Below are 13178 nucleotides of genomic sequence, written 5' to 3' on the forward strand. Positions count from 1 at the left end.
TTCTAAATCACTTTGATTTAGTATATCTTTTTGTAAACATTTACAGAAGAAAAGCCATGAACTTGAAAAATATAGTGCTGTTTAGTTTGAGGGCAATGAAGAAGGAAAATAATGGAACTGACAGCAAGGATGCTTCATGTTGAATTCAGTTATATGTGAGGGCTGCGGCCTACATGCTGACAGACGGTAAGCCAGAAGAGCTGGTGTGGAGGAGGATGGGCGTTGGAGTTACAAGGAAATGGACATGTTAAATAGAAAGCTGTAAATGATAGGCTGGGAGTGAGATAAAGACTTCAGACTCCTAGATATGCTCCATGGAGTTACAGAAAGGATAAAACTCCTGAAGGAGAAAAACAGAAGGAAGTCTACAGAAAGACGATTGAGATATATGTTTAGGTGTGAAGGAAACTGAGGATGCAACCAGCCAGTCAGCCAATCAGAAGATGGTTGTAACAAAAACTAGGAAGTGGGAGATTCAAGTAAAGAGATTGAGGCTGGAGGAAATAATAACCAATAAAAACTAAGAAGGATAAAGACTGAGCAGATGTGGCAAGATGTAGGCAAGAAGCTATCCCTGGCAAAGAAGATAATCCTGGGGTCATGACTCAGTAGCAGAATGTTTGCCTACTACGCGGAGAGCCCTGAGTTCAATCCCTAGTACCAGAGGGAAAAAAAAACACTTAAGGTTAAGTATGGAGATTATGCCTTTAATTCCAGCTAGTGGGGAGACAAGGATCAGAAGGATGGAAGTACATGCATAGCAAATGTGAAACTCTAATCCAAAAATTAACTAAAGAAAAAATGACTGGGGGCCTGGGAATGTGGCTTAGTGGTAGAGTGCTTGCCTACCATGTATGAAGCCCTTGTTTCAATTCCTCAGGAAGTGGCACTGTGGTTCAAGTGGGAGAGTGCTAGCCTTGAGCAAAAGAAGCTCAGGGACAATGCTCAGGCCCTGAGTTGAAGCCCCAGGACTGGCAGAATAAAAGGACTGGGGATGTAGTTCAAGTGGTAGAGGGATAAAGCTCTGAGTTCAAAGACCAGTGAAGAAGGAGAAGGAGAAGGAGGAAGAAAAGGAGGAGGAGGAAGAGGAAGAGGTGGAGGAGGAGGAGGAGGAGGAACTGCTTTTTTGAGGAAGTGATTTAGATGAGAAGGAAAACTGCTCAGAGAAGTAACAATATTATAGAAAGACTGGTACAGATACTTACTATTATTATTATTTTGGTTGTGGGGTTTGAAATCAGGGCCTAAACATGTCCCTGAACTCTTTTGCTCAAGGCTAGTGCTCTACCACTTTGAGCCACAGAGCCATTTCTAGTTTTCTGGTGTTTAATTGGAGATAAGAGTCTCACAGACTTTCCTGTCTGGGCTGGCTTTGAACCACAGAACCACCATCCTCAGATCTCAGCCTCTTGAGTGGCTAGCATTACGGGTGTGAGCCACCAATGCCTGGTAGATGCTTATTCTTTTAGAAGATTAAAACATGACATGGTAACTGAGCACCAGTGGCTCACACCTATAATCCTAGCCATCTGAGGGGTTAAGATCAAGAAGATCAAGATTTGAAGACAGCCAGAATAATTCATAAAAGTCCATCTTCCAAATAACAAAAACCTGAGCTGAAGGTGTATCTCAAATGAAAGAGTACCAGCCAAGCAAGCTGAGTAAGTGCCAAGTCACAAGTTTGTTGTTGTTTATGGCATGGTAATGTATCTGGCTAGCAGGAGGGTGGCATTCTCAATGTCTGGTTCACTAGCTATTATACTGGAATTCTGGGTGTGGCACAAGAAGAGGTTTATAATGCCTATAGAACTGAGCTGGGGAAGCAGCAGTCTTGAGGGCTTGTATCATCCCCTGTTCCCTACACATGGGGAGAGGGCACTTCTTCAGCCATCACAGAATGAGAGAATAGGCATTCATGAAGCCACCTCCACATTGTGCAAAGGGCCAAGCACTGGAACATATGCTGTACTTATAAATATTATCTTTGTAATTCAGTTTCACATCAACCCTGCCATATCAGGGAGGATTTTTCCCTGAGTAGACTAGATGGATAAATACAGGCAAAGTCCCAGTGCATAGAACATAATTCAAGCTCAGGGCTGTAGTATGGCAAGATATTGTGTGTCCACATCAACAGTAGAAACGAGAGACCCCAAACTGTTTAGAAGCAACATGGCCCTCCCATATGACTTCCTTAGATTCATTGTGATGGCATCTCCATATCAGACTTGCAAAATTGGCTGTTTGCATCCTCCATCTGACACAATGACATATTTATTGAAAGACCCTAGTCCCCTAGGATACTTTTGTCAATGGGAGGGCGCCCCAGAAAACTCAGACTCCAGGCCGGGAGATGCAATAAGCAAGAGGAGTTTATTTGACGTTTGCACAAACGGACTCCCTGTCCTGAGCAGACAGGGAGCCCTGAGCAGAGATTACAGGCTAATTTAAAGACAAAACCCACAAGATTAACGCATAACACAAAGCATTCCATGATTGGTCCATTTAAAGGTCACCATATACACCAACAATCACTTTGCCACACGGGAAATTTTGTAACACTCTTTGTAAAATGACTGGCCCATGGTTGGTTTAAGGGGGGGTTTACATGGTTACAGGCCTATGATTGGTTGACATTTGGCTTAGCGTGTGGTCTTGCCAGGTGGTCGTTATCTCAAGGTCCTGTCTGGGGAATTTCTAAATGGGAACTGAGGAACACGTACTGTCTGTTCTTTATCTACGACCACTGACCTTGTCTTGGGGCCGGCATCTGGTCCCTGAAACTTCTTAACTCATTTTTGGGAAGGGAAGGGTCAGTGCCAGCGTAAGCAAGTTTACAGAAGCAGAATCAGCAGTTAGCAAATTAGCAAATTGTAAAATGGACGCAGCCCTAATTTTTCTAATTCTTCATTTATAAGCCCTCTATAAGGACAGAAATGGGCTGTCATCCCTATTCTGGGAAAATCCTGATCCATTCTTTAAATTTCCTACCATTTCCCAACATTGACTCGTGAATCATCCTCCTCTCTACTAGTTTGCCCACAAGCAGCCCCTAAGATGCTACCCAAAATTCGGAATACTAAATATTTGGGTGCTAACTCTGGATACTAATTTTGGTACTAAAACTTCTCCATTCCTTATCAAGTCTCATTTCTAAACTTTTTCTGTGATGATGACAGGAACCTGGAAAGACTGGGTCGAAGTAAAACCTGATTTCTCTATCTCTGAGATCTTCCATCCACCTACATCATGGCTAACATACCTCTAAGCTGGGCTGTTTTCGATTTAACACATCGAGATGGTTTGACTTGATGTGAAACTGTCCACTTCTTGTCATAATTTCAGGCAATGAGTAACCCTTTCATTACTTGGATGGCTAGTGAAAGATTTGGAAGGAGGAAAAAGAAAATGCATACTACTCTAGGTTATGGTGAAATATGTCAGCAAGAGTTACCCATCGCCAGGCGCTGGTGGCTCACGCCTATAATTCTAGCTACTCTGGAGGCTGAGATCTGAGGATCGTGGTTCAAAGCCAGCCCGGGCAGGAAAGACCGTGTGAGAATCCTATCTCCAATAAACCACCAGAAAACCGGAAGTGGTGCTATAGCTCAAGTGGTAGAGCACTCGCCTTGAGCTGAAGAGCTGAGGGACAGTGCCCAGGCCCAGAGTTCAACCCCACGACTGACAAAAAAAAAAAAAAAAAGAGCTACCCATATTCCCTTGCGAGGAAGCAGGAGTGTATCTGAGACAGCATATTAGCCTTGAAGCTGGAAGCTGGCTTTGAGAGTTTTGAGTTATTCAGGGTGGCCAGGACCTTGTGGTATTATGGGCTTCCAGTGCTTATGCTGTTTATGTGGTACTACTTACTTAACCAGTGCACACACACAATTTGGTCTTATCACCAATCACTATCTAAGATGTCTCCCTTATTTTTTTTTTCCATTTCACTGCAAAAATGAACCAGATGGCTGTGATAGAGGATTAGCACTGTATTGGAACCCACTAACCCCCTCTCCCATCAACGCTGCCAATCTCTAGGAAATACAGATGACTGACAATGGTGTCTTCAGGAAAGCTGTGTGCCCCATGTGTGTTTGTGGATGAGTGTGCTGGACTGTTCCCACCAAGAGTGAAATCCCACACCAGCAGGGCCCAGCCTGCAGCATACAACATTCCCCATTGGCAGACTTGGATGAAGATCCCTATCCTGACCCTCAGAGCTCCAGAGGGTGAAGTCTGAGCTGGGCTCAAGAAACATTCAGTTTTGGATTTACCAAGTTTGTGGTGGCAAACATTCTTTTCCACCTTAGATATTCACCTAAGCACCTCCAACTTTAATGTACATATGAATAACATGCATATCTTGGCAAAATGCAGGTTATGGTTCTAGCTGGGAGCTGGTGGCTCATGCCTGTCATCCTAGCTACTCAAGAGGTTGAGTTCTGAGAATCCTGGTTCAAAGCCACCCCAGTAAGTAAAGTCCATGAGATTTATTTCCAATTAACCACCAGAAATCTAAAGTGGAATTGTGGCTCAAGGAGTATAGCATACTAGTCTTAAGCAAAATAGCTCAGGGACAGTGTACACACACACACACACACACACACACACACACACACACACGTATGCATGTTCTGGTTCTAGCTATGGGAAGACCAAGGATTGTGCATTTTTAGGAAGCCCCCGATGTTGGTGTCACTAGTCTGCAGATCAGGCCTTTAGTATTAGAGTTGGAGAACTCTGCTTATCATTTGAAGCTGAGCTCAAATGTTGCTCCCTCTCTCTAGCTCCCCCGCATCTCTTCCTTTCCCTTGCCCAGATGCATCACCTTACCTGTGTGCCCAAAGCCCTTGGTGCAACTGAGCACTGAGGCCTGTAATCACTCTCTTGGCTCAGTGATCCTTGGTCCTGGTTGCACATAAGTTACTTGGGGAACTTCTGAGAAAGCATTGATGCCTGAGCACCTACTTCAGACTTTCTGATTTAATGTACTCTCAACTCTATTATTTATTTTAAAGTATGTTTGTTTTTATGATATAGTTTACATCAAGCACTTGAATCAAACTTCAATCCCTGGATTTAATATAGATTCTTTATAATTACATCTAATCATTATCTGAAAATACACATTTAAACTAAGTCAGCTAAATGAATAAAATAAGTAACTGGGGGCAGGGTCATGCATGATCAGTTAGGTCATATTGCCACCGTGTTTTAGTCTCGATTCACATTTGTTTCCATCACATAGACATCCATTTCAACAGTTAGCTTAGACAGCAGAGGCTAACAATGTAAAGCTATGTTGCCCTAAAGGAAATTTAGTTTAATCGAAAGAAGCATTGACCCTTGATCAGAAACATTCTGTGCATGTGTTACTTTGGTTCAGCTAAGGTTCAGGAACAGCTAAGGAGGAAGAGCGCTTACTTTGCCCACTGAAGACATGATCAGTAAAGACACTGCCAATAAAGGACTAATAAGCAACTAACTACCTGGAAAAAGTCTTAGCTAATCTTACAAGAAAGAAAACATTAAGAGTAATAAAATGGAACAAAAGGGTTTTCTTTTTTAAAGAACAGTATAAATCCAAACACGATGGATTTTTCCTTCTATAAATAATTTTTGAAATGCGAAAAAGTTGCCAGCTAAGGTTCTTTTCTGTAGTGAAGCTTCAGGTGCACAGATCTTCTCCTGATGGGCCTTCTCTACGTATTCTTTGAAAGCTGGTGGACTTGGCTTGATTATTACTGTTATTGCTTTTATGATTCTTTCTTCCATCCTTCCTTTCTTCCTTCCTTCCTTCCTTCCTTTCTTCCCTTCTTTCTTTCTTTCTTTTTTTTTGGTTGGTTGTGGGGCCTGAACTCTGGGCCTGGGCGCTGTCCCTCAGCTCTTCAGCTCAAGGCTAGTGCTCTACCACTTGAGCCACAATGCCACTTCCAGCTTTTTCTGCTTATGTGGTGTTGAGGAATCAAACCCAGGACCTCATGCATGCAAGGCAAGCACTCTACCACTGAGCCACCTTCCCAGCCCCTTTTATGATTCTTTTAATGGTACTGTTTTTGCTTTTTAAGGCTGATCCTAAAATCTAAAAGGAACTTCTCTGGGAGAATACTATTGTCTGGAGATGGTTAGCAAAATGTTTTCTGGGGGGTGTCTCAGAATCTGCTATCAGGCCTGGCAGGAGGAGCAGGAGTTGGGGGTATGGGAATGAGGAGAGGGGAGGAGGCACTGAATCCAACCAGAGAGGGTAGGTCTCAACAACTTCTTTATTGTAACCTGTAGCCCAACAAAGAGCATTCAGCCTGCAGTGGGCAGGTGCTTTCCCACAAAGCCAGGCCTTGAATCCCTTCCAGAACCAAGTAAAGCAGAAGTGTATGGAGGAAATGTGGGGAAAATGGTAAGTAGCAGTGCCAAGACTGGAACCGGAACTTCTAGCTCCAAGTTCTTTCAACTTTTCATGGTATTCTGCAAGAAAATGATGAAATTGCAAGAGAAGTTTTTTTTCTATCAACAGGCCTCAGCTCAGACCACAAGGCATTTGGCTTCAGGGTGGCAAGGAGGAGAGGGAGGAGAGGCAGGACTGGCCACTCACACAGCATAGGCTGCTGGGAGTAGAGGAGGAGCTTCCAGGCCCAGGTCCTGCCTCTGGCCCTTTGGTCACAAACTTTCTTTAGGCCTCCAGCCTTCACCTCCTCAGAGAGCACCTGTTCCACCCCACTAGGAAGCTGGTGACCACTGGCATTGTGTCCTCTACTCTCCCCCTGAGCTCTGCTCTGCTGTGCCCTTTGAGAGGCGGCAGAGGGACACACAGTACAGACATTTTCATCCTCCTGTGAGCAGAGAGGATGCTTGGGGTTGAGACTGTAGAGGAGGATGTAATCATAGCTGTAAAAGAAGCTCAAGAAGCTAGGTGCCAGTGGCTCACACCTCTAACCCTAGCTACTCAGGAGGCTGAAACCTGAGGATCACAGTTCAAAGCCAGCCCAGCAGGAAAGTTCATGAGACTCTTATCTGCAATTAACTAGCACTAAGGAATGAGATAAAATTGCCAGTTCAGTGTCTGTCTCATTCCTTAGTGCTAGAGATTGAATGTAGAACCTCTTGCATTCTAAGCCTGTGCTCTACTACTGAGCTACAACCATAGCCACAGGCTGAGTACTTAAGATACATTAATTCACCAACTTTTCTTATTTAGCACAGAGGTCAGAATTGCCATTAAAAAAAATCTCAGGGCAGTATTTTCACAATAAAAAAATCTCAGGGGCTGGGAATGTGGCTTAGTGGTATAGTGCTTGCCTAGCATGCATGAAGTCCTGGGTTCAATTACTCAGGACTACATAAGCAGAAAAAGCCAGAAATAGCACTGTGGCTCTAGTGGTAGAGTGTTAACCTTGAGCAAAAGAAGCATAGGGACAGTGCCTAGGCCCTGAGTTCAAGCTCCACTAAGCCTAGCATTCATGAAGCCCTGGGTTTAATTCCTCAGTACTACATAAACAGAAAAAGCTGGAAGTGGCGCTGTGGCTCAAGTGGTAGAAGGACCTGTAGCTTTCTGCCGGCCACAGTGCTAGCCTTGAGCAAACAGAAACCCAGGCCCTGAGTTCAAGCCCCAGGACTAGCAAAAAGAAAAAAAGGAATCTGTTTGTTAATGAATGCAGATTTATGCATTTGTTTTCAATGACTTTCCAGATCTCACTTGCTTTAGTTTTAATTGTATTCAGCTAAAAGTAGCAGAATAAAAATAATATGAGAGAGTGGGGATGGAGCTCTTGTTTAACATGTACAAGGGCCCAGGTTTGAACTCAGCACCCCATACATTCAAAACTAACAAGCAGACTAAATAAGATACAGGCTATAAGGTGGACCATTGTAGATTGAGTCCTCTGGAACCTAATACTCAGATTTCCCTAAGCCAGGGCTTGCTGCCCCAGGGGGTCAGGTGGCCCTCGACCTCATGGTCCAAGAAGGTGGCATGGACTCTAGACACTGTTTTTGCATTGGAGGAAGCCAGGCAGTTAAAGGAACAATGAAAGACCAAGGGGCATGTGACAGCTATCTTTCAAAGAAAGATCTAGAAAGCTACCGTAATTCTACCGACCACACTCAGCTACAAAGAATGAGGGAAAGTACTATTCACTCTTGATTTATCTTTATCTAGATAAATTCTGGAAAAAACAAGGAATCATCCAGCGGAGACAAGCATAGATTGGGTTAGGGCTCTGGAGGGCACAGACATGTTTTGTGAGATTCCTGCTGAGAGTCTGGAGAAGCCCTTGGACAATAAGTTAGATATTGCCTACTTCCCCATTCTTCTCACTCAGATACCTTTTTGCTCCTATCTCAAGTATAAAGCTGACAGGTCAGGGACCAATGGGTCCTTTCTAAAGCATTGTATTGATGCCAAGAGCTTGTGTTACCATGGAACTCAAAGAGACTTAAAAGTTCTCTGGGCATAGAAACAGGAGCTGAGCACTGAATTCTGGCCATAATTGGTTTTGAAGGAGTTTTGGACGTCTTTCTTCTTTAACTCTTCCAGTTTTAGGGCAAGCAAAGGGATCCAGCAAATCCACAGTAATTCTCTCAGGGACCATGGGAAGGTCCAGGGTCTCCTCCACCTAGGGGAAGGTCCCTCCATTAATTGCTCCATTGTCCATTGTGACCACACCCCTCACTGTCTTCCACCCACCTTTTCCACCCACCCACCTCCACTTTTTTTTTTTGCCAGTCTTGGGGCTTGAACTCAGAGCTTGGGCACTGTACCTGGGCTTCTGTTTACTCAAGGCTAGCACTCTACCACTTGAGCCACAGTGCCACTTCTGGCTTTTTCTGTGAATGTGGAACTGAGTAACTGAACCCAGGGTTTCATACATGCTAGACAAGCACTCTACCACTAAACCATATTCCCAGCCCTTTTCTACACTCTTCAAAGAGTCTGATTAATAGATGGGGGAGGGAGAGAAGCCTAATGATAACTATCTTCATCATCACCAGTGTGATTCATGGTCTTAGGATGTTTTCCCAGGAGTGGTGTGGGGTTTCCTGAGTCATCTCCAGCCTCTTAGCAATAAACCATAGTGCAGTGTTCTGAGACGTCTTACTAGGGCTAAACAGCTGCAAATGTGACCACAGAGAAGTTCATCTGAATTTGAATATTGAGTCATAATGCAAATATGAAATATATACATCAGGAATGAGAAGAAGCTAGAATAAAATAAATAGCTACAGCTTAATGTCCTTCCTTCTTTCTTCCTCTTTTTTTCTAAATAAATGAAACCCCTTCTATCACTCTCCTCTCTCTCTCAGCCCCACCCCATCCCCTCAAGTTACCCAGTTCAATTTTCACACATGTACATTGTATATTACAATAAAGAAAGCATACAATATTAAAACTATCACTGTGAATATTAAGGTGTGATAAATGTGTTAATAATCCAGGCCATTGAGCTGGATGCTGGTGGCTCATGTCTGTAATCCTAGCAACTCAGGAAGCTGAGCTCTGAGGGTCTCAGATTGAGGATCTGAGGGTTGCCTTCCGCAATATTACTTTGTTTTTGTCTGTTGCGTACTAGGTTCTTCTACAAGGGCATCTGAGTAGCTAATGTATAATGACATCTATATTTCTGGAAATGCTAGTTTTTGTTGTTGTTGTTGCTACAATTTTATAAACTTTAATGAAAAGAATACTTCGACTGAGCCTCCTGGGAAGAATGTGAAATTGTTCTGACCTAGGCCACTCATCATTTTGTTTTTTTTTTGTTTCAGAAGTGAGTAGTGTCAGACTCCAACTTTCCTTCTGTAGTAAACGTTTTCTCCAAGAACTGCTGGAGTCTCAATAATGGACATGAAAACATAGAATTGACTCAGCAAGGCAAAATTTACTTCTGCAGAGAGGTGCACCATCAGCCAAAAATCTGTGAAGCAAGCACACAGAGGAGGCAGGCTGCTCCCCTCTTTATCCCTACCCCAGCAGGCTCCGCCCCTTGGCTTAGACTGGTTGTGTTCAGGTTCATAATCTGCCTAAATTCTCTATTGTCTGGACTTTCCTTGATTGCCCAACTTAAAGGGTTCTTCCTGTAAAAACTTGGCTTATTCTTAAGGGCATAGGATTGGATCCACCCAATCATTCCTGCAGACATTTCTGACATTTCTTCCTCTGGCCTGGGCTGGTTCACCCCTCCATAGGCAAGCTGGTGTCCCCCCTGTGGAAGCTGAACTTAGTGTGGACAGGTGATCAGCACAGCCCACTGCAGCCAGTGCAGTAGCTATTCACAGGCAAGATCCTACTACTTACTAATCAGAGCAGGAGTTTTGACCTGCATTATTTGACCACAGGACTTCTGGACAGACTACTCAATCCAACTAGCACATCACACCAAGATGCCAACAACAAACAGACCCTCTACTAAGAACAGAATGTTAAAAAAAGACAGTGTCAGAGAACTTCACTTTACATTAGCATGCTGAATGAACCATTTTCCCCCATGGACTAAACAAGGGAAATGTCCAAAGGAGCCTCCTTAGCTCCACCTTTCTTTGTTTCCCTAGGCCTAAAATTTGATTCCCATTTTCATCAGATTTCCATGTCTAAGTTTTCCAGTGCACTCAATTCCCCTTATTGGAGATTTCTTGTACACCCTTGCTGTGCTCAACCTCCACCCTCTACTGGAGATTTCTTGCACAACGGTGCACTCAATCCCCCATTGGAGGTTTCTTGTGCAGTTCTGTTGTGCTCAATACCCCTTACTGCATGTGTCTTATACGAGTAGAACCTGGAGATGTTTTGCAAACTAGATGCCCAATTCTCCAAGACCTGTTCACTCAACTCCTTTTATTGGAGGCTTCTTGTCCCCCTGCCCCCCACCCCTGCCATTGTGCCCAACTAACCCTACTGGAACCTGGAGGTGTTTTGCAGACTAGATGCTCAATCTCCCCAACCACCAAGGAATACTTTACCAATCAGTAGTGTTGGTGTTTCTTGCCTTGATTCCTGCATGAAATTGCTTGCTCACTGCAGGACTTACTGGAGCCCCTGTCCCCAGGTGGCTGGGAGAATCAGGCCTGGTATGGATTTCCAATCCAAGAGCACGAGTTGCCCAATAACCCAGGGCCTTGGCAACAAGGCAGAGGAACCCATATCCCTTAGGGGAAAGGGCTCCCCAGTACCCCTCCTGGATGGAAGGATGCTGGATAGGCCCCCAAAATTGTTATAAATATGCTATCCAAGAACCATCGAAGTCACAGTAATAGACATGAAAATAGAAAATTGTCTCAGCAGGGCAACTTTTACTTCTGCAGAAGGCTGTGCCATCAGCCAAAAATCTGGCAAGCAAGCACCAAAAGCTACCTATTAACAAGTTACTATTAGAGATTTACAGCAGAAAACTTTTAGGAAGATATGATTTATATGCAGTAAAATGCACAGGTAGTAAGTGTATACCCACTGTGTATACCCACCCATGAGCACACACATGAGCTCTGTGCTCTCTCACTATGGATTAATTTTGTCATATCATATCTCAAAGTGTGTATAGCTGAGTGCTAGTGGCTCATACCTGTCATCCTAGCTGCTCATGAGGCTGAGATCTGAGGATCAGAGTTCAAAGCCAGCCCAGGCAGTTAAGTCCATGAGACTTTTATCTCCAATTAACCACCAAAAGGCCAGAAATAGAAGTGTGGCTCAAGTTGTAGGGTTGACAGACTTAAGCACAAAAGCTAAGGGGTAGTGCCCTGAGTTCAAGCCCTAGTTCTGTACGACAACCACAAAACAGATCTTATATAAATGGAATCATAAGGTGCATATTCTGGCTTATTTTTATGTCTGGCTTATTTCACTCAACCTGGCAATTTTGAGATGAGTTCATAGTCTCACATGTCTCAGCAATTATCCCTATTTGCTGTCGGGTAGAAATTCATCATGTGAATGACCAGCATTTTTCATTTTTAGAGTAATAAAGAAAACTGATCAGTGCATATTGTTGCTATCATTCCTGGGTACAGGCAAAGAATTTAAGGTGTGCTGGGGTGTACCTCTGAGAGGTTTGCAGGTGTCGGTGGTAGGGCTGGGATTTGGAGCTGAGTAGACGTGGCAGAGGATGAGCTGTTACGACGGTGCCATCTGCTTCTCTGAGCAGTGTTGTGCTCTCCCTCCCCACAGCCCCACGTGATGGCAGCCCTCCAGCTTTTGTTTACTTGTGGGTGGATTGCTATATTCAAACTCTTTAGAGTGCTATTCTTGGGCCAGAACAGAAGCAAGCTGATAGTTTGCCTACAAATTTCATATCCCATTTTGGTCTTCTTAGAGGATCATAGTAACACTACTGTCTCAGCCATTTTTTTGCTTGTGCCTGTACTGTGTCTTGAACTCAGGGGCTTTCTGATCTCATTTGATTTTTTTGTTCAAGGCTGGTGCTCTACTACTTGAGCCATACATCCACTTCCAGCTTTTTGGTAGCTCATTGGGGATAATAATCTCTTGGGTTTTCCTGACAAGACTGGTTTCAAACTACAGTTCTCAGATCTCAACTTCTGAGTAGCTAGGATTACAGGTGTGAACTACCTATGCCTGGCTTATTCTTTTTTGGAATGGTGGGGGGGGGAGGGGGTAAAGGGGGAGGCGGAGTTGGTCCTGGTGCTTGAACTCAGAGCCTGGGCACTGTTTCCAAGCCTCTTTGTGCTCAAAGCTAGCATCCTACTACTTGAGCCACAGTGCCATTTCCAGCCTTTTCTGAGTAGTTTTTGAAGATAAGAATTTCAGGTACTATCTTACCTAGGCTGGCTTCGTACTGTGAGCCTCAGATCTCAGCCTCTTACGTAGCTAGGATTACAGATGTGAATCACTGGTGCCTAGCTCAATCTTATTCTTTTGCATACCATGACAACCGTTGTACTTATGGGACAATGGAAACCACCACTTGATGGAATGGAGCTGTGCATTTCTGAAATGGGGCTCATTCCCAGGACACAGCTGGCGCCCAGCGGAGTGGGAAGTGCCCATGGCATCAGTGCTAAGAAGGGAGCATTCCACATCATGGACTTTGTCCTTTACTCAAGTGTCTGTCCTCAACTCCTTGGAGTTTGGCCAAGCTTCTTAGAGACACAGGAGACTCTGCCAACTTCTGGGAGGGACTGTGGCTCGCTGAGTTCAAAGGCTCCTCATGGGACCAGGTGAAAACCCTTCGGGAGGA

Source organism: Dipodomys ordii, unplaced genomic scaffold (assembly GCF_000151885.1).
Source record: "Dipodomys ordii isolate 6190 unplaced genomic scaffold, Dord_2.0 Scaffold32, whole genome shotgun sequence".
Taxonomy (NCBI): Eukaryota; Metazoa; Chordata; class Mammalia; order Rodentia; family Heteromyidae; genus Dipodomys; species Dipodomys ordii.